Here is a 22,587-nt window from a genome sequence, read left to right as displayed (position 1 = left end):
ACTCCAGTCTCTGCCTTCCTCTCCACTTGTCTACTTCCGTGTGTGTGTGTGTGTGTGTGTGTGTGTGTGTGTGTGTGTGTGTGAAACCTCCCTCTCCTTTCTCTTATGAGGACCCCAGTCTTAGGCTATAGAGCCCATCCTAAATCCACCATGATCTCATCTCAAGATCCTTAACTTGATTATGTCTGCAAAGATACTGTTTCCAAATAAGTTCACATTCATGGATACCAGGAATTGGACAACTCTTGGACATATCTTTTGGGGGGATACAATTCAAACTGTCACAGGTGCTTAGAGCAGTCAGGTGAAGGGCATGTGCTCCACGCAGACTGCCTGAACTCAAAGCCCAGCTCCACGGCTCTTAGCTCTGTGACCTCCCACAAGCTGCTTCACTTCTCCAAGCATCTCTTTCCACATCTGAGAACAGGAAATGATAAAAGTCTCTCTCTGCCCTCACCGGGCTTCCCCAATTCCATTCTCTACACATCAATGCTGGAGTTATGACACAATGTCATTTCCCTGCTTAAACCTTTGGGCTGCTCACTGTAAGCCCCCGGATGTCCCCACCCCACCCCCAATCTCTCAGCACCACCAAGGCCCTTCTTGGTCCCCCACCTTCTTCATCAGCTGCATCCTATCCGTAGGGCCCTCAGCAACATTCCAGAATACTACAGGCTTCCTCTGAGCTCTGAAGAATGCTTGTTCCCACGCTCTTCCTCATAACCTACCAACCCCATACACCGTCACTCTCTGTCTGCTGTCTCTCCTTCCTCCCTTTCTCTCTAAGGGAAGCAAGCTGCAGTCCTATAGAAATGCCCTGTCTTAAGGGACTGAAGCCTCTGGCCAACAGTCAGGGAGGACCTGGGGCATCTTAACAACCAGTGAGTGTGCTTAGAAGCAGCTTCTCTGGTCCCAGTCGAGCACTTGACTGCAGCCTCACAAGAGACCCTGAGCCAGAACCACCCAGCTAAGCTGCTTCCAGATTCCTGACCCTCAGAAACCGTGTGAGATAATACATGTTTACTATTGTTTGAAGGTGCTGTGTTTGGGGACATCCTATTACAAAATAATGAATAACTGACACCATTCCCTTGGATGCACACCCAGAGTCTGGATTGTAGGGTCACTTCAGCAGGGCAGTGATGTTAGCCCTCAGTGCAACAGCTGACACTTAAGGGCTGCAAATAGAGAAGACGTCCCAGGCTGGCTCAAACAAGATGGCAGCTTCTACATAAGGACGCAGGGCATCTTTTGTACCCAAGCACAGGGCTGTATGCTGTCCTTCATTCCTCTGTTCTTTGTTTCTTGGGACACCTGGCCACCCTTCCAACATGGCCCCTTTCAATTCTTCTGGTCAAGAGACCAGTCCAGAGACAACGTGATCGACACAGGTGTGGTCAGGTGTCCATCCTGGCTCCATCTCTGGTGGCAGGTGGGAAGGAGCAGAGAATATAAGGGTGGGGTGCCCAAGTGAGATTCCAAGAAAAGTGCCTGTTCTAAGAGAAGGGGTGTTAGAAAGACATCCCACCAAGTGTCTACACTTAGCACATCCCTCCTTTCAGATGACAAGTGGGTAGTCAGAGCAAGGGTGCAGTGTCCGCATTTAGAAGACAGAAACTGAGCAACCTCTTTTCCCACGCCCCCAAGCACAGGGAGCCCTCTGTTTACAAATCCACCATCAATGGGTGTTCATCACCAGCCTTGCTTATCCTTTCAATCTCACATGTTCCCACCTGACCTGAATTGTGTTCTGTCTACTTTACTTGAGTACCGCGGAGCCTTGGAGATAGCAGCATGTCACTTATGTAACTGCCTTATACCTCAGCTGTTCCCACATCAGGTGGCCCCTTTGCCCCATGCACCTGTGGTCAGCCTCTGTATCTTTGTTGAGGACTGCTATCAAGAGAATTGGTGTCCACTCCAGCCCTACTACCAGGATGGCTGGGGAACCCACATTAAAGCCCAGTTGCCCCCTCCCTGGCCTGACAGTTGCCTGACTGGTGGGAGCAGGTGCCACCTATGCCCCCTTCCCCAGCACCATGCCACAGTGTGGCTGGTCCCTCATCATCCCTGAGGACCAGGGCATCATTCTCCTGATGGATCTTTCAGCCTCTGGCCTGGCCTCTCCAATGCATCTTCCCCTCTGTCCCCAACCATGCCCCTCCCTTAGGTCCCCACTGCCTTCAGAGTAAATCCCAAGCTGTGTGATATGATCATTCATACCCCAGGGACTCGCCTCCCCCAACATCTCCAGCCTCACCTCTGGAACTTTTGGCTCCTGCAAAACTAAACTACTAACCCCATGGGCAACACCCCAAGAAGCAGATGTTTCTTGACTCTTTGCCTTTGTAGCTATGGTCCTTTCCTTCTGGACTGGAGTGTCCTTCTGCTACCATACTCTTCTCTTGGGCAACTCCTACCCATCCTTCCACACACTGCTCTGGGGTCATCATCACTAGGACACCTTCCTTGATACCCCACCCCATTCCAGGTGAGTTTGGGGAGCCCTCTGATGTGCCTCTGCAATACAACTATGAGTCTACTCACTGTTACACTCACTCCTTTTTTTCAAGATCACTTCTTTATAAGCATTAAGCCCATGAGATTCCTGTTCCTAGCCTGGATTCTGGCACACAGTTAACACTTTAACAGTGAAGCAGTGAGTCTAGAACTGACCCACACCAGCACAATTACCTGGTTAAGCCACAAGGACCAAGGGAGGGAAGGATGATCTTTTCAATAAATTGTCCAGGTTGATAGCCAATTGGGGAAAATTAACCCTTACCTCTAACTGTCACCATGCACAAAAATTAATTTTACCTCTGCCTGGAATTAATGAGGTAACATCCCCCCTTATACTGCCAGAATGGTATTCAACAAACCCAGCTAAAACAGAAGCTCTAAATATGATCCAGAGTCTCAGAACATAATACAAAAATGTCCAGGTTTCAATTGAAAATTATTCAAAATCCCAAGAACCAGGGATACCTCAAACTGCATTAAAAATGATAATAAGTAGATGCCAACACCAAGATAACAAAGCTATTAGGATGATCTGACAAAGATTTTAAAGCAGCCATGATAAGATATTTCAATAAGCAATTGCAAATACATTAGAAACAAATGAAAAAATAGAAATCTTCAGCAAAGAAATAGAAGATAAAAAACAAATGGCAATCTTAGAACTGAAAAATACAATAACTGTAATTAAAAACTTACCAATAGATTCAACAGCAGAATGGAAGGGACAGAGGAAAGAATCAGTCAACTGGCAGATAGAATAGTAGAAATTAACGGATCTGAACAACAGAGAGAAAATAGACTAAAAGAAAGTGAATAGAGCCTCTGGGATCTCTAGAACTATTAAAAAAAAAAAAAAAAAAGATTAACATTCATGTCACCAGAGTCCCAGAAGTAAAAGAGAAGGATGACAGGACTGAAAAAGTACTCTAAGGAATAAGGGCTGAACATTTCCCGAATTTGTAAAGAGACATAAATTTACAGATTCAAGAATCTGAGTAAATCCTAAATAGGATAAATCAAAGAAATCCATACCAAAACACATACTAATTAAACTTCTGAAAACTAAAGACAACATAAAATCTCAAAAATGCCAAAGAAAAACCAATAGAACTGAGAGGATAAATAGGCAAATACAGAATCATAGTTGGCGATTTCAACACCCATCTCCCCATAACTGATACAACAACCAGACAGGAAATCAACAAGGAAACAGAAGCACTCCACAACACCACCAACCCACAGGATCTAATCCATATATACAGAACATCCCACCCAGCAACACCAGAATATGTGCTTTTTTATTGAGCATATACCAAGGTAGACCATATCCTGGACTGTTAGACAAACATCAACAAATTTAAAAGAATAGAAATCAAATAGTGTGTTCTCCAACCACAGTGGAATCAAACTAGAAATCAGTAGCAGAAAGATAACAGGAAAATCTCTAAACGTTTAGAAACTAAACAACAGAATTCTAAATAAGCCTTGAGTCAAAGAGGAAGTCCCCAGGGAAATTTTTTTAAAAATACATTGAACTTAATGAAAATGAAAATACAGCTTACAAGCATTAGTGGGACACAGCTAAAGCCGTGCTGAGAAGAAATTTTATAGCACTAAATGCATACAATAGAAAAGAAGGAAACATCTCAAATCAATAAGTTAAGCTCCCACTTCAAGACCTTAGAGAAAAAAGAGTAAAGTAAACCTAAAGAAAACAGAAGAAAAGACATAATAAACATAAGAACAGAAATTTTTAAAAATTGGAAACAGAAAACCAACAACGAAAATCAAAGAAAGAGCTGGTACTTTGAAAACAATAAAAGTGACAAACCTCTAGCAAAACTGACAAAGAAAAAAGAAGATACAAACTGCCAATATCAATAATAAAACAAAGGGATTTCACTGCAGATCCTGGAGATGTCAAATGGATAAAATAGAATACTATGAACAAATCTTCACACATAAATTAGACAACCTAAGTGAAACTGACTAATTCCTTCAAAAGCGACAACTCATCCAATGTGAAATAGATGATTTGAATACCTTATTAAGGAAACAAAATTTATAATTTAAAAAACTCCCCTCTGAAAATTTTCATGCCCAGATGATTTCACTGGAGAGTTTTTCCAAATGTTTACAGAAGTATTAACACCAATTCTACACAATCTCGTTAAGAAAATGGAAGAGGAGGGAACACTTTCCAATTTATTTTATGAAGTGAGTATTATGTTGATACCAAAATCCAACAAAGACAGTACAAGAAAAGAAAGAAAAGGAAAGAAAAAAGGAAATTACAGACCAATATCCCTCATGAATACAAACACAAAAAATCCTTTAAAAGCAATCAGCAAATATAGGTCAGCAATATATAATGTGAATTATATACCATGACCAAATGATTTCAGGAATGCAACTCTTGTTGAATACTCAAATTTTAATCAATATAATCATAGTGCCAAGCTAAAGAAGAAAAATCACATGATTATATCAATCATTGTACCAAAAGCATTTGACAGCATTCAACATGAATTCATGGTAAAAACTCTGAGATAGGACTAGAGAGGACTTTCCTCAACCTAATAAAGAGCATCTATAAAAAGAAAAGAAAAAAAAATCTTAAGCTAACATAATACTTAATGATAAAAGAATGAATGTTTTCCTTCACAGATTGGGAGCAAGGAAGTCTGCTTTCACCATGCTTACTTAATATAGTGCTGGAAGTTCTGGCCAGTGCAATAAGGCAAGAAAAGGAAATGAAAGCCATACAGATGAGGAAGGAGAAATAATTGTGCCTGTAAGCAGATGGCATGATTGTCTATGTAGAAAACCCTAAGGAATCGCCATGAAAAAACAAAAACTCCTACAACTAATAAATCAGTTCAGCAACATCACTGGACACAGGATAAACATACAAAAATTTATTGTATTTCTATATAGTAGCAATAAACATGTGGATAGCAAAATTAAAAATACAATACCATTTAATGTGCTCAAAAATGAAGTACTTAGGTGTAAATCTAACAAAACACATACAGGACTTATAGGCTGAAAACTACACAACCCTGATGAGAGACATCAAAGAAGATCTAAATAAATGGAGAGGTATACAGCACCATGTTCATGATTGGAAGAATCAACATAATAAAGTGTCACCTCTAAATTAGTATAAAGATATTGATTGGTATGCAACAATTTTTTACCAAAATCCCAGCAGGCATTTTGTAGATATAGACAAGATTATTCTAAAATGTGTATAGAAAGAAAAGGGACATGGAATAGCAAAAACAATTTTGAAAAAAATGGGTAAAATGGGATGAATCAGTTTACCTGGTTTCAAAACTTACATAAATACAACAATCAAAACTTTGCCCTATTGGCAGAGGGATAGACACATAGATCAATGGAGCAGAACTGAGAACCCAGAAATATACCTACACAAGCATGTCCCACTAATTTTTGACAAAGATGCAAAGGCAGTTCAGTGGAGGAAAGATAGCATTTATCACAGATGATGTTGGAGTGATTGGACAGCCATAGGCAATAAGATAAGCTCTGGCCTAAGATTCATATCTTTAACAAAAGTTAATTCAATGGATCATGTACATGTCCAACAAGTAGAATTATAAAACTTTTAGAAAAAGCGTGAAAGAAGATCTTCAGGATCTCAAGCTAGGCAAGGAGTTACTAAACTTGGCACTCAAAGCACCATCCAAAAAAGGAAAACTTGATAAACTGGACATCATCAAAGATAAAAACTTTGGCTCTGCCAAAGACCCTGTTAAGAGGATAAAAAGGCAAGCTACAGACTGGCGCAAAAAAAAAAAAAAAAAATTGCAATCTATGTATCCAACAAAAGACAAGTATCTAGGATATATATTTTTTTAAATCTCCTAAAACTCAACAGTGAGGAAGCCAACAATCCAATTAGAACATGAGCAAAAGACTTGAAGAGACATTTCCTGGAAGAAGATATTCAGGGGGCAAACAAGCACATGGCAAGATGTTAGCCATTAATCACGCACATTAAAACCACCACAAGCTACCACTACACACCTAAAGCAAAAAATGCTGACAACGCCAAGTGCTGGTTAGGATGCTGCACACATCAAACATTGCTGGTGGAAATGTGAAATACTACAGCTACTCAGGAAAACAGTTTGGGGGTTTCTTAAAAAATTACTCATGCCCTGATAATGTGACCCAGCAGTTGCATTCTTGGGCGTTCGCCCCAGATGAATGAAGGCTTATGTTCACACAATAACCTGCACAAATGTTTATAGTAGCTTTATTTGTAATAGCCAAAACCTGGAGACAACCGGAATGTCCTCCAACAGGTGGACAATGAAACAACAGGTGGTCCATCCACCCCATGGAACACTACTCAGCACTGCGAAGGAGTGAATGATTGACGCATAGAGCAACTGGATGCATCCCCAAAGACGTGTGCTGAGTGAGGGGAAAAGCTAATGTGTTATTCCATTTATATCACATTCTTGACATGACAAAATTATAGAAATGGACTACAGGTCGTGATTCTGTTGTGGTTCCGATGGTGGCAATGGTGGTTGCCAGGAATTAAGGTGGGGGGGTGGGATAGGAGGGAAATAGGTGTGGCTATAAAAAGGCAACGTGAGGGATCCTCCTGGTGATGGAGTGTTGTGTGAATTGCAGCCATGCCAGTGTCCTGGCTATAATGTTGCACTATAGTTTTACAAGATGTTACCACTGGGGAAACTGGGTGACAGAGAGATGCGAACTGCGTGTGAATCTATAATTATCTCAAAATAAAAGTTTAATCTTTAAACAAAAAAAAGAAGCTAAAAAAATGGGAAAAGGCAATTAAGGACTAAAAAGTCAAGCCACAGAATGGGAGAAAAGATTCACAATACAGAGATCCAATGAAAGACTTGTAACCGGAATATACAAACAGCCCCAGAAGAGCAAGAAGGAAAAGATAGACCACAAGCAGAGGAAAAGCATGGACAGGCACTTCACAAAGTTGCCAGCCGGAATGTGGGAAGGTCCTCAACGCCATCAGTCATCAGAGAAATGCAATTGAAGCCACATTTATCGTGTGTCTAACAGAACGGCTGGCATTAAAAATATGGGCAATACCAAGCGTGGGAGAGGATGTGGGCCAACCACGACCCTCTGCCTTGTTGTCGGGACAGTGAAAGGAAACAGACCACTTGGGGAAACTTAGGGGCCGTATCTCCTAAACGAGTGCAAAGCCCTGGCCCAGCATCTCCAGCTCGAGAGAAATGACGCATGTACCCACCAAAGACAAACACTGGAATCTCTCAGAAGTTCTGTTAATAACTTCCAGCCTGAGGCTAGGAAAGAGTCACATATCCACTAACAGGTGAGTGGATAAACTGCGGTAAATTCCTACAAAGGGTGAAGACTTAACAACTTCCAAAAAAAAAAAAAAGAGCAAATCATTGATCTGTACAACAATATGGATGAATCTCAAAAAGATGATGTTGGTCAAAGAAGTCTGTAGAAAAGATCACACATGCTGAAGGATTCCATTTTTACAAAGTTCAAAGATGGGCAGAACTAATCTACCGTGGCAGAAATCAGGTGAGTGTTACCTGGGGTGGAGGTATTGAGGGTATTGACTGGGAAAGGGCCCAGGGCACCCTGGCAGGGGCTGGGACTGTTCGTGACCTTGACCTCGGGTAGTCTCATGGGTGTAGACATAAGTATAAATCCAGTAAGCGCCCCACCTCAGGTGTGTGCAGGTTACTTACACATATGGTAAAACTCAACTTAAAAAAATAATTTTCAGTGAATGAGACGAGAGGGGAGAGGCTGAGGAGGTCTGTGATGAAGGAGAAACAAACCCAGACCAGGAACCGACTTGGCCGCTAAGACTTGCTCCTGTTTCCAGGGCCCCAGGAGGCCCCAGAGAAGAGGACGCATCCTTCAGGTTCCCAGGCAAAAGTCCCGGCCGGTGACAGCGTGGGTGGGGCAGCGAGACTCCATCCATGGACGCGGGCCCAGCCTCCCCCACCTGCAGGAGTGCCCAGGCTGCCGCAGGTCTCAGCCTGAACTTGCGAGCTCTCGGGGCGAGGCCGGGGTGGAGAACCCAGCCCACTAGGGCCCTGGGTGGACACCCGGCAGTGGGAGGGGGCTCCGTGGGAAGGCAAGGAAACGCTAGTCCCTGGAGAAAAAGCCAGGTCCGCCTCAGGCTGCCCTTTTGCTGGCGCAAAGCAGGCAACTAATAAATGCCTGCTGAATTGCCGTGAATTTCCAGAGCACAGAGACGTTCAACAGTTCAGCCCCATTCCGGGGGAGCTGCCCTGTGAATTGACGCACTGATTGATTAATGGTCAGACTTTGTGTAATAGTTTATAAAGCACTCGGACAAATAAAACTCAGGGTTCAGGTCGCAGCTCTGCCTCTCAATAGCTGTGTGACCTTGGGCAAATTACTTAACCTCTCTGTGCCTCCATTTCTTCAGCCAAAAAAATGGGAATGATGATTAGGTGAGTTAATACATATAAAGCTCTTAGAATAGCGCCTGTACGTCACATAGCCAGCTGGCGGTACAGGCAGGTCTCAAACCCATCTCCATCCCCAGAGCTGTGCGGTCCACCAGGACAGCCACCAGCCACCTGTGACAACTGAGCACGTGGCATGTGGCTAACCCAGAACAGGATGTGCTGGGTTTCTAAGACCTTCTGCGAACAAAAAGTGTAAACTATCTCCCTCAGAATGTTGTAGGTGGATTATGGGTTGAAACAATCAAATTTGCATATATTGAGATAAAGAAATATATTATTAAAATAAATTTCACCCATTCGTTCTTCCTTATTTATTTATTTATTGATTCATTCATTCATTCATTCATTTATTTATTTTGGCTGCATTGGGTCTTCGTTGCGATGCGTGGGTTTCTCAGTGCCATGGCTTCTCTTGTTGTGGAGCTCGGGCTCTAGGCGTGCAGGCTTCAGTAGTTGCAGTCACAGACTCTGTAGTTGTGGAGCATGGGCTCAGTACTTGAGGTGCACAGGCTTAGTTGCTCCACGGCACATGGGATCTTCCCAGACCAGGGATGGAACCCGTGTCCCCTGCACTGGCAGGAAGATTCTTAACCACTGCACCACCAGGGAGGTCCTGTTCTTTTTTTAAAGTGTGACATCACACCAGCAGCTCATGCTTGTTGCCCGTCTTAGATTTCTGTTGGACGGAGCTGCCCTAGAGAATTCTGTCTCTGACGTTCCCTCTTCCCCAAACCCGAACTTTATTCTCCCCTGCTTAATTAAGGCTCTCTCTTTACCCCACGAGGAGCTCAGTCCCAGAACTGTCACATCTACCAACACTTGTCCCTCTGTATATTAGTGCCCCTATTGCTGGTGATAACAGGGTGTCGTTCCCCAGAAAAGGGGGTTTGGTCAGCAGTGCCTTCTGCCCAGAGAAGAAAGGGGAATTGGTGCCGTTGACAGGTGGCTGGGCGGACAGTGGCCGTGCCGAGGTCCTCTGTTCCGTTAGAGTTTCGGAATATAATCTTGAAGTTGGAAGAAACCCGGCAGGTCATTGGGTCCAGACTCCTCATTTTCAGGATGAGACTCAAGGCATGGCGAGGTCCCGGAGAGAGTCAACTAGAGCTGGAGTGGGGGGGGCGCAGGTTTGGCACCACTGTTCCCGGGCACGGCTGCAGGCAGGGCTGTGACTTTCCACTTTCCTCTCCTGGCATCTGTCTGAGCTCTGAGAGGCCCAAGCAAGGCAATCGAGGCAGGCCAGGGCCTTCGACAGAGAAAATGCCTCTAGTTGGGCTGCTTTTCAAGGTCTGACAATTAGGTGGGAAGGCGGGGATTCCAGCAGGGAGCAAGGATGGGGTGGCTCGGAGCCTCAGGCCCCCCTCAAGGCCGTCAAACAGGCTCCTGAGGGAGAGCTGGGCTTTCCTGGAGCTTCCGCACCCATATCTGATCCCATCCTCACGACAGCCTGGGCAGGCCAGCCCGGCTGGTGTTCTCGGCCGCCCTTTAGGGATGAGAAACCAAGGTGGGGAAGGCCAGTGGCTCGGTGGCGCCCAGCACAGGCCAGTTGGAGGATTGGGACTAAAACCACATCCTCCTCCTCCATCCAGACCACGTGAGAAGGAGGAGCTCCCCTGAGCAAAGCCAGGGCGGGGATGCAGGGAGAGGGTGGGGCTCTGCTCCCATCCCTGCAAACTCTCAGCTGGGCTCTGGTCCCATCGACCACACCCTCCAGGCTCACACCTTTCCAACAGCCCGTCTCATCACCCCCCTCTCTGTAGGCAGCTTTTGGGTAGCGCTCAAGAACAGGAACCGCCCAGGCTCAAATCCCAGCCCCAGCGCTACAGGCTCTGTGAGCTTAGGCCAGTTACTCAACCTTTCTGTGCCTCCATGGCCTCGTCTGTAAAATGGGGGGAGTGCCTGCCCCCCTTACGGGGCTGCCGTGAGAAGCTCACGTGTGCTGAGTTGTGCCAGCAGAGGCCACATCACAGGCTGCAGAATTCCCAGCCCCGCTCCTGGGTTAGTCCTCGACGGCCGCGTCTGGAGGCGGGCACGGCTTTGCTGGCTGCTGTGTTGAGGGCCACACACGCGGCAGAAGGGGGTCTGGGGAGTTGGTGAGCTGCCCCCTGCCGTCGTGGGCACGCATATGTTGGACAGTCTGTGTGCCAGAGAGGCGGGTGCAGTGGGAGACAGAGGGCCCATTAAACGCAGCAGCAACCAGCAGAGGCGCCTGCCCCCGCCCCCGGGAAGGTGGGCAGCTGGCCCGGAGCCCTCCGTTCTCACCACCCCCAGCCCCTGGCTCCTCTGCCTGCTGGCCAAGCAGACCCCTCGGCAGAGCCCAAAGTGTCCCATGTGATCCCCAAGGGGTCCCCTCCCTGCTCCAGCATCCACTCTGCCTGGACAAGGGTGTCTGGGGGACAGCAGATTTAGCCAACAGGGACTTGGGAAGACCACAGGACCACACTGAATTCTGCCAAACTGCCCCCTGGCATCTCTGTGCCTCGGTTTCCCCATCTGTGAGGGAAGAAGGTCTGAACCTGACGCTCTATGAGGTCCACACTCACCCATTGGATAAAATATTAAAACAAAGAGCCATGGATGGAGGCTGGTGCTTCCCAGGCTGTAGCCGGGCCCTGGGCCAGGGGACACCCGCCAGACTCCACAGGGAAACAGATGGGGACAGTCCAATGGGCTGCATGGCGCGGGCGGGCCAGACGAGGCTGGGCAGGCTGGCTCCAGGCAGGACAGCCCCATGGTCAGCCGGGCAGCGGGGAGCCGTCTGCAGGATGGGGCATTCAGGGGGACCCAGGCCTCCAAGCCAGAGATGCCCCCTCCACCCTTGCCTCGGGCTCTCCCTCCAGGAATGAGGGCCGCAGCAGCGGGAGGACCCATGTCCCCAAGTGACCCCACCCACCCTCAGGACCAGGGCTGCAAGGCACTGGCAGATCATGAAACTGTGCAGCAGGGCAGCGGGCCACCCACGAACCAGCAGCCTCAGAGAGTTCCCTTCACTCCTCGTCTGTAGCCTCACCCTCACTCCTCCGCGGCTGAGACCTGGCAGGCTAGCGGTGGGATTCAGAGGGCAGCCGGAGCACCCACGTGGGCACAGAGGAAGGTGTGACGCCCGGCAGGGCAGGCTGACCCTCTAGGCTCAAGTCCTCTGCTCCCAGCTGCGTGAAGTCCAGCAAGCTCTTTCCCTTCCCGAGCCTCGGTTTCTCCATCTGTAAAATGGAGTAATGGCAGTGTCTTGCTCTTAGGAACAATGTGAGAACTACACAAGGAAACGAGACAGAAGCTTTCACTAAAAGGCGGCTGAAATGAACTGATGATAAAAAAAAAGGAAAAGAAAAAAAAGATGATCCGATCTTTCTTTTCCTTTAAGAATGCCAAGCCGCCCTGGACATCAGGGTAGACCCCTGGTTTGGGGGCCACGAGTCCTCCCAGAAGGAGATCCTTCCAGGGCCCATGGAGGGAAGCCTATATTTACCCCACCAGGTGGCCAGCCCCTTCGCACATCCTCAGAGGTCAGGCGTTTTCCTACTGAGAAGTTTTCATTATCTTTAAATCCGAGTCCAGGGCTATGAAAGTCACACACTTAGCCTCTGTGACTCATGAGCTGTCGGCAGGGAAGGGCTGTTGGGACTTGAATGAGGGCGGGCAGAGATTTCCAAATATTGGGGTGGGTTTCTTTAAGCCTCTAAAAAGTTCTCATTTCATAACCAGCTGACACACACATAAAGGGGCGATATTTTTCCCAAGGAAACATCTCACATCCAGGGAGAGGCTCCCTACCCTACCAACACCTTTGATCCCTGCACTGGGCCTGCCAGCGGCGGCCCCACTGGGAGGGAAGTTGCTGTCCCCTCCTGGCGACCAAGGTGTTTGTTTCTTTGGGTTCCTACCGACAAGCCATGGGCTGCTGATTTTCTTGGCCACGTCCAAGGCCAAGGAGGGTGCCGGGTAGCCTTGGGGACTAAGACAGGCCAAAGGAATTGTGTCAGGTCCCAGAAATCTGACCCTACTGCCCGAGGCTTCTTGCACCCACTCACCATGCTTCGCTCTGACCACGAGCTTACAGCACAGCAGGCTCCATGCCTAATGTAGGAGGTCTCGTCGCATCCCCACAAGGACCCCTCAAGTAGGTATTCTTATGCCCATTTTGCAGATTGGGAAACTAAGGCTCAGAGAGGTGAAATGGCATGCCCAAGAGCTCACTTCTACAAAGCAGGGGTGGCAGGATTTGAACCCATGTCTGTCTGGCTCCAGCATCCGCCCCTTGAATCTTACTTCTGACTCCTCAGCTTAATTCCCCAAGAGTTGTTCAGCAACGATGCCTGCCCGGTCACAGTAGGGAACAGAACAAGGGCAAGTGTGATCCCAGTCCTGAAGGAACTTGCCACCAGCTGAAGGAGTGAGTGAGAGAATGAATGAATGAACAAAGGAGCAAATGAAGAGTGAAACAGGGGAGGAGGATGAACCAGTCTGAGGATGTGCTGTCAAGCCGGCACCCCTGTGGGCACCAGAGGCTGCCACCAGCTGGGCACCTCTGGGAAGCCACAGAGAACGCATCTCTCACAAGTGTCAACCCAAGACGTGGAAAGGGGAAATTTGCCCACCAGCGGCATACCCCATCCCCGTGGTCAAGGGTGGCCTTCACAATTCTAGGCTTGTGCGTGAGTCAGATGGCCAAGAAGCCCAGAGCAGAAAGGACAGACCCGGGGCAGCCAAGAGGAGGCCCCGACAGGTCCCGCCCGTATGCAAGTGGTTGTTCCAGAAAGGGCTGCAGAGAAAAAGTGAGTTGAGACCACGGGAGGCAGGACACAAGAGGAATATGATACAAGACAGCCCATGTGTAGGTGAAACTGGACTTTGGAAACACAGGGATGGGTGTTCTCTGCACTTGTTTTTACATCCTGTCTAGTAAATCTCCTATCTCAGCATTGAAGGTAAGTGGACCCAGCACATGTAGATGCTTGACAAATAGATGGAGGGAAATGGATGGATGAATGGATGGGTGAATGGATGGATGGATGGATGGATGGATGGATGGATGGATGGATGGGTGGGTGGGTGGATGGATGGATGGGTGGATGGATGGATGGATGGATGGATGGATGGATGGGTGGGTGGGTGGATGGATAGATGGATGGGTGGGTGGGTGGATGGATGGATGGATGGATGGATGGAGAGATGGATAGGTGGGTGGATGGATAAATGGTCGGGTGGATGGGTGGATGGGCATGTGGGTGGGTGGGTAATTGGATGCATGGACGGATGAGTGGGTGGTAGAGCCCAGATTCCTTCTGCTGCTACTAGCCCACCCACTTCTTCACTGGGAATGGATCCAACAAACAAGATGGGATTCTGAGCCAGGTTGGAGCTGAAAAACCAGCCAGACACCCTGAGACAGTCTTTGTGTCAGAGGCAGTGGGGAAGCTGGGAGGTGGGAGGTGGCTTCCGGCCAGGAGACACAAGCTGTCTCCCGTTGGCCTGGCAGGAAAGCCTCCCAGCTCTGGAGCACACAAGCCAGGCTTTCAATCCTGGCTCCCTTCCTTCCAGGCTTGGCTTAATGACCTTGGGCGAGTCACTCAACTTGGGGGCTTGGTTTCCTCCATATAAATGAGAATCACAGGAACTCCCCCCCTCGGCTGTTTCTGCTGCGGTTGTGTCCCCCCAGGGGAAAATTGTCAACGCTGGAAAACCTGGCGGCTTCTTCTCTAGGTGAAAAAACCAGACCCCAGAATGGAGAAAGGTTTCCAAGGTCCCAGCCAGGGCTAAAACTCCCGATCGTGGTGGTGGAGCAGGGCAGGGGAATTTAGAGCCTCCGGCTGTGATTCCTGATATAACACAGACTACCCCGAGATGTGCATGTAGCTTTTAGGGAGCCCCTAGAGCCTATTCCAAGACTTGGCTCCCCCTGTATTCTGAGAACACCTCCAGATGTTGACCATCTATGGATGGACGGTGACAGCCTCGCCACGGGGCACAACCCAGGGGCATTCTCAGAAAATGGGGAAAGCCATCCGCTCCCCAAGTGGGATATGCCAAAGGGGCATTGCGAAGGGAACAAGGTACACCCCCACTGAAGAAAGAAAGGAAGGAGTTGATTGGGTGGGTGGCTGGTTGATTGGCTAGTTAGTTCACCAGTAACTTAGCGAATGACTGGCTTGTAGCCTGGTCCGCCTGACACCTGGGCAATGATAAGTCTCTCTCTGAGGTCCCACCTCCAACATCCCCCTTTCGGATTCATCCTCCGCCGCCCCCCCACCCCCACCGCAGGGGGCCAGACTGAAACACATCACGGCCCTGCTCTAACCTTTAAGAATCTCCAGTGTCCACAGGACGAAATCCAAGGGCCTCCTCTGGACATGCAACGCTTCCTGCCGTGGAGCACCCCAGCCCCTTGTGCACTCCCATGACAGCCCGACCCCAGGGGTCCCGGCCTTGGCTCCCACCGTCCCCTCAACCCAAGTGTCCTCCTTCTGTGCGCCATGTGTCTGAGTCCTGCTTATGGAATGAAACACACCCATCACAAGTCACGTTTCCAGGAGTGTTTGAGGATGGTGGGGCCGCTGACCTCCTGCCATTCCTACTAAAACAATAGCCGCATATGGACCCGTACAGGCACTTTGCTCACAGGTTTTTGTTTGTTTCACAATATACACGTGCAGAAGATGGGAAAAAGAAAGGGCCAAGTTACGAGCGGCTATGATCCCTGGAGTCTGCCAGAATGGCTTCATGGACCCATCCAATCCTTCCTACCCAGGCTTTCCGTCATTCAGAGAACTCTGACTGCTTCCTGGGCAAACATGCGGGTCGCGGGAAAGTCCGTGGGCTCCCACCCCAGCGACCCCGCAGGTACAAGCGCCATTTGGAGCCGCAGAATCGGATGATGGGACTTTGGCTCTGACTCCCTTGTGTCACTCCAGGGCCTGGGGCAAGTCACCGGGCGCAGGGGCCCCAAGCTGGAGCCAACCCAGGGGTCAAGCTCTGTGGCCGTGGTGATGCACCCGCCACTCTGAGCCAGTTTCCCACCCATGAAAGCGGTAACAGCAGCCCGTGTCTCGCAGCAGTGATGGGGGGACAGACCTCCTCGGCTCAAAGAGGGGAACCTGCCCACTGAAAACAGCCACCGGCTTCTTCAGAAAGGATTCTTCATCTCCTTGGCAGTGGATGCTGTGTGAGTGTGCAGAGGCCACCGCCACGAATGGCCACACACCTACTGGCTTCAAACAAGAGAAACTGATTCTTTCAAGGACCTGGAGACCAGAAGTCCAAAGTCAAGGTGGCGGCAGGGCCTCGCTCCCTCCAAAGGCTGCAGGGGAGGGTCCTTCCAGCCTCTTCCAGCTTCTGGGGGTTCCAGGCATCCCTGGTTGTGGCCGCGTCCATCCAGCTTCTGCCTCCATCATCCCATGGCCTCCTGTGTGTCATCTTCTCTCTTTCTGTCCATTATAAGGATACTGATTGGATGCAGGCCCCTCCCTCCCCCAGGAACACCACATCTTATGATCCTCCTTTTAATTACATCAGTCCCAAGGCTCCCTGACCCTGTGATGCTGCCTTGATTTCCCACCCCAAAGCCTGGCAGTGGCCACCACTCCCTCCAGTGCTCAGTGGTAAGTGTGTGGCCTTATTTATGTGGCCAAACAAAAGACCTTATTTCCAAATAAGCTCACATGCTGAGGTTCCAAGTAGATATGAATTGAGGGGACATGATTCAATCCAGTACAGATGCTCAGGCAGGGATGGGCAGGTGGCCCCCTCTATATGTCACAAAGCCAGCAAGGGACCCCCGCTCTCCCACGGGGTGCTGAGGCCCCCTCCTGGCCCGCCTAGATGGACGCCTCCAGCTCCACGGCTCCTTGTGGCCTGCACAATGCACATGCACCATGCCTGGCGCTGCCTTTTATCCCAGACATTCCTCTAGGAAAGAAGCCAGACAGACTCGGAGTGAGGAGACAGGTGAAAGAGCCAGCACAGCACCAGGTGGAAACCGCAGGACGGGGCGCGCGCTGGCCACACGCCCACCGCCGCATGCCGAGGGGACTCACGGCCGCTGCCAGTCTTCAGGGTGGGAAGTCAAGGCAGCATCACAGCGTCGGCGAGCTGGGGGGACAACTCTTAAGGGAGAGTGAGGTTCCTCCAGGTGGGCCTGGTGGGTGAGGGTCACACCCGGTGCAAAGCCACCTGAACCATGTGCTTGGAGCTGGGGCGATGGATACAGAGCCCACATCGGGGAAAAGGCAGGAGGAGACAGGCTGCCGCAAAGAGGACGTGGGCTTGATCTTGGGAAGAGGCTCAGAGCCTCTCGCCCCATCCCTCGGCCAGCCATGATCTGGGCAGGGGGTAGGGACAGCGCTGGGGACTGGACGGGAGGCAGCACCCATGTGAGCTGGCTGTGTGCTCCACGCTCTCCGGTATCCAGCGGGGAGGCCAGGAGGGACAATCCCCTTGGGGGACCAGAGTCACCTGCAGACGCGATGGGGTCCCCGAGCCTCTGGGCAGAAGGTCAACACGTGGATCTTCTCCTGGAGACAGGCTCTGGAGTGAACACACGGACCCTAATCACACGTGGAGCCCGGCCACGACATGTATTTCACCAGGAGACTTCCTCCGGGAGGGAGAGAAAGGCCCAAAGGTCCCTTTGTCTTAAAACATTAATGTCCAATTTTAAACTGGGTTGGGGGACAGAGGAGGGGAAAGGAGGAAGGGGGGGATGGGGACCCATCAGTGAGCACCATTCATAAGCCTCACACTGGGCCCTTCATCGGGCCCAAAACTCACCCTCGTGGCTACGCAAAGATTTATTGAAGCCCCAGCGTGGGCTCATTTATTTTCCTCCAACCCGATTTGAAAAGACCATTTGCATCTGCCCTGGAGGAAAAACACACACACACACACACACACACACACACACACACACACACACAAAATGTGTTTATTTGGCAAAGTTTGTTTGAAAAATCTGCTTGTCCCTAAAGAAGTGGCTGCATGTTTGGCGGGGCTGGGGGCTGTGTCTGCAGGGAGGGGATGGTGGTGGTGCGGTTCTTCCCCATCATCTGTTGGCCAGAGAAAGCGACAGAGAACTTGAACTCAGACACCCTTTCTTGCACATGGGGACCCAGAAAGACTGATACGCTGGGGCCCTTTGCTCCAAGATCAAGGTCCCCTTGTCACTTTCTCTAGCCTTGCTCGTCAGGGACATCTGTGCCTGGACAGCTGCAAAACGCAAAAAAGAAAAGTGGAACGCCAAGTGGGGAAAAAATGGACAATAAGAATTTCAGCCATCAGCTAATTTTGAGGAAGGAGGTGAAAGTTCTATTTGTCCTCTCCAGAAAAGAAAGATGTCACCCGTGAATAAACACTCACCCTTCTTCCTATGTATAATATACAAAGAGTTTTTGTGAATCAATAAGAAAGGGAAACACAATAATAGAAAAATGGGCCAGAGCACAAACAACTAAAATCGTATTCTGCACCTACCACATCGGCAAAGATGCACAGGAAAGTAACGGCAGGTTAGTGAGATGGGGTGAGCAGAGGCGCAGCTGGTGAAACCGCCCCCCCCCCCCACCCCCATCCCTTTGGCCACACGCATCCCCAGTCCAGACCGAGGCATGCTCTTTGACCCAGCAGCGCCACTTTTATGAATTCAGTGAAGTGCACGGAGGTTCGGCTCTGGGGGCCCAGGCACTGAGCCTTATCTGAAGTGCCAGCAGAAGGAGGACGGCTCCTCCCTGCAGCCTCCAGGCACGCATCCGCCCCTCGGCACAGGCAGCCTGGCATTCCGGGAAGCTGTGGAGGTGCGCCTCGCGGACGGAGTGTGTGCTCCTGGTCTAGGGGCTGCAGAGATCCACGTTAGAAGCAGTGGGTGGCAGCCACTGGGAGCAGACCACCCATCAGAACCTGCCTTTAGAAGCAGAGAGCCCGCTCCTGGGGGGACCCAAGCAGAAGTGGCTCCAGGCTTCCTTCTAAACCTCAGCACAGCGCCTCCCCAGTGCAAACTTGTTCCGCCCAGACCAGGGCTGATCTGCCCAGCTAACCCCAGACCCCCCACCCCTGCCCCGGAACGATGAACACATGGTCATCCTGGCTCAAACCATCCCTGCTGTGAACGGGTGAGTCTCCGGCAATGGGCTCCTACCACAGTGGTGCCCCGCCCACCAGTGTGAACGTCACTCAGGACTCCTCTCCTTTATGTCAGCAAGTCCCCGGCACTGCTGGGGAGCTAGGGACACACAGGGCAGCCAACAGGCTCCTGCCTGTGGAGAGAAGAGGTGAGAAACAGCGTCTGTATCCAGGCTGGGGGAGCGGGATAAGGGTCTGTCCTGATCAGGGAGGTCGGAGAGGCCTTCCCTGGTGGCGGGGGGGTGGGGGGCTGCCTTTGAGGGTCAAGTAAGAAGCCGGTCAGGGAGAGGAGGGCAGCGCTTCCTGGGAAGACACCTGTGAGCCAAACTCTGGGGCCAAGCGTCCACTTTCATGTGATGCCGCCCGGCAGGCTTCCCTGCACTCCTGCTAAGGGTCCCTGTACCCACCACCCTGGGAAGAACATCCCTGGTCCACGAATGGCTGGCACTATTGTGTTCTTGCTCTGAGCTAGGCACCAGTGACACCTCAGTGCCTTTATCTCATAAGACCCTCATCAGACCCATTTTACAGAGAAGAGGACTGAGGTACAGAAAGGTAAAGAGGCTTGCAAGGGCCGCCAGCTAGTAAGTGGGGGTATCAGGATGTGTCTGGCTCCAGAGGGGGTTCTCACCACCCTGACACCCTCTGCGTCCTGGTCCCTGCCTGCCCCCCCACCCCCACCCCGCCCCGGCCTGAGCCCTGGTCTATGGACAGTAAGTCCCAGGCTCAGACTGGCCGGGAGAGGATGTGCACATGGGCCCTTGCTCTTCCCCATCACCTCGCTATATGCTTCCCATGTTTCCAGGCCCAGAGAATGGGACCCCCTCCAGGAAGCCCACCTGGATGTCAGCCATTTAGGCCCCAAGGGAGGATCAGGCTGAGGCTCACCTGGGGCTGCGGGATCGTGGGTGCCTCACCAGCAGGCTTTTTTTTCTTTAATTAATTAATTTATTTATTGGCTGCATTGGGCCTTCGTTGCTGCGCACAGGCTTTCTCTAGCTGCGGAGAGCGGAGGCTACTCTTCATTATGGTTCAAAGGCTTCTCATTGTGGTGGCTTCTCTTGTTATGGAATGCGGGCTCTAAGCACGTGGGCTTCGGTAGTTGCAGCATATGGGCTCAGTAGTTGTGGCGCATTGGCTTAGTTGCTCCGCAGCATGTGAGATCTTCCCAGCTCAGGGATCGAACCCGTGTCCCCTGCATTGGCAGGCGGCTTCTTAACCACTGCGCCACCAGGGAAGCCCACACCAGCAGGCTTTTGACTTTTCCTGTTGAAGAACTTGAGGAATCTGGCGACCCAGGGAGGGGTGGGGAGGCACAGCTGGGAGGGTGAAATGGAGGAGAGTATTTGGGGAAACAGCTAGAAGCAGTTCCCTGTGCTAGGCCGGGGAACACAGCAGGCATTTAATAATGGCTCAACAATTGACTTAACATCCTGCTTTGAGGCAGGGACACATTCAGGGCACGTGTGAATGTAGAGGCACCAGCAGGCTGTCCCCATCAGGTAACTAGGAAAGGGCCCCTGACCCCTTCCTCGGAGGTCAGGGAGGACCCCTCCCCAGGTCACAGGGCGGAGGTCAGATCCAAAGGCCAGGCTGTGGCCCCAGCTCCAGGTGCTGGTGCTGGCGTATACAGAGGCGCTCAATCCTTGCTTGTCGCATGAACAAGTGTGCTGGCCGTACCTGCCCTTCCCTCTCAGCAGAGGACAGTGGTCTGCTCACCTCTGAATCCCCACCCAGTGCCCAGCGCAGGGCCTGGACACAGCAGACCGGGGGGGGGGCCAAAGCTACCCCCGATGGCTGAAGAGCCCTGCTTCAGGTCCTCTGCGCCCACACCTGCAGCCCCTGATGAGGGGCCTCGGCCTTGTGTCCTCGTGTGCAGGGGAGGCCCGCCCCCTGCAGCGCCATCCACCCAGACGCAGGTCTGTGGAAGACAAGAGTTATTCTACAAATCAGCTCTGCAATTAACAAATATGCAAAACGTGGTCCAACCACACAGCACTGTGGTATTGAAATGGAGCAGGACCCTGTGATCCTTGCCACCAACCCCCCCACCCACAACCATGTCCTCTGCCTGCCTTTCGTCTGTGGAGAAACTTTAGCCAAAGAAAAAGTTTCATCAAAGAAGTGAGAAAATGCAGAAACAAGAGAAAACAGTCAAAGGAGACCAAATAATAATGGGTTAGTCATTAAGCAAAGTCAAGGATCTCTGGTTCCTTCTCAGGGTCTATAGATAACATTCTGAACCGTATCCTGGGAGCTGTCTTATAGATACTGAAACCCCCACCAGGTGGGAGAAGTTAACCTCATGATGACCAGACTGTAGCCATGACATGAGCTGCCACAATTCCGAGAACTGGTCTCAAAGAAACGGGAACAAACTGACCCTAGAACTGAAGATTAACGGTATGTGAAACACTCAAGATGATGCTGGTCAGACCACCGATGACCAATTTCAAGGGGACGGTCAGAGCTGCCTGTGCTGTTTCTGCATGTAGCCCCTTCCCTCTGCCTAAAAGCTCTTGCCCCCTGATTGTTGGCGGGGGCGGGGGGCAGGGGGGAGCGGAGTTGCCCTTTGGACAGGTGTCCACCCTCCCCCTGGTTGCTGGCATCCAAAATAAAGCAAACTCTCCTTTCCACCAACCTGGCCTCTTTATTGGCTTTTGAGTGGCAAGCAGCCGGACGGCACTTTCGGTTACAGTATTAGGGCTTATAAAGGATGGAGATTCTGACACCGGCTACGAGGATAAACCTTGAGGATAGTATGCTGATGTAATAAGCCAGTCACGAAAGGACAATCCTGTACAACTGCACTCATTTGAGGCCCCAAAGGAGTCCAATGCATAGAGATAGAAAGTAGCATGCTGGCTGCCAGGGGGCGGGGGCAGTTATTGCTTAAGGGGCACAGAGTTTTTGTCAGAGACAATGAATGTCTTAGGTCCAGGCCATGATGATTCTCATCTGACGTGTGTGTCCTGTCACTGAGTTGTACACCTACAAATGGTTCAAGTGCTAAATATTACATGGTGTTCAATTTTACAATTAAAAAAAACCCAGCTCTGACCTCAAAGGGGCCTCCACCAGCTAGAAGCTGTGTGGCCCCAGGCAAGTTACTGCCCCTCTCTGTTTTCTGTATATCGTGTGAGCATCACCTAAGCACCTCCCCTGCAGGGCTCCTGGGGAAGCTGTTGCCTGAGCAGGGGGGAATAAGCGTCCACGAGTGGCGTCTCGTCTCGTGACCTTGGGGGGCCTTCTCTGCAGCCAGGAAGCGTGGGGTGAACCATACCCCTTTTTGGGCTCCCAGGGCCAAGGTTCAGTTCTGACCGCCCCTCTGGGGCCTGTCACTCCGTGTCTCTGGGCCTCAGTTTCCTTTTCTGTCAAATGGGAAGCTCAGCATCTGTGCCATCAAGGTCACAGGGAAGCAGGAGGTAAGAAGCTCCAAAACCAGGCCCCA

The sequence above is a fragment of the Hippopotamus amphibius genome, chromosome 3 (assembly GCF_030028045.1).
Source record: "Hippopotamus amphibius kiboko isolate mHipAmp2 chromosome 3, mHipAmp2.hap2, whole genome shotgun sequence".
Lineage (NCBI taxonomy): Eukaryota > Metazoa > Chordata > Mammalia > Artiodactyla > Hippopotamidae > Hippopotamus > Hippopotamus amphibius.
This window is presented reverse-complemented; position numbering follows the sequence as displayed.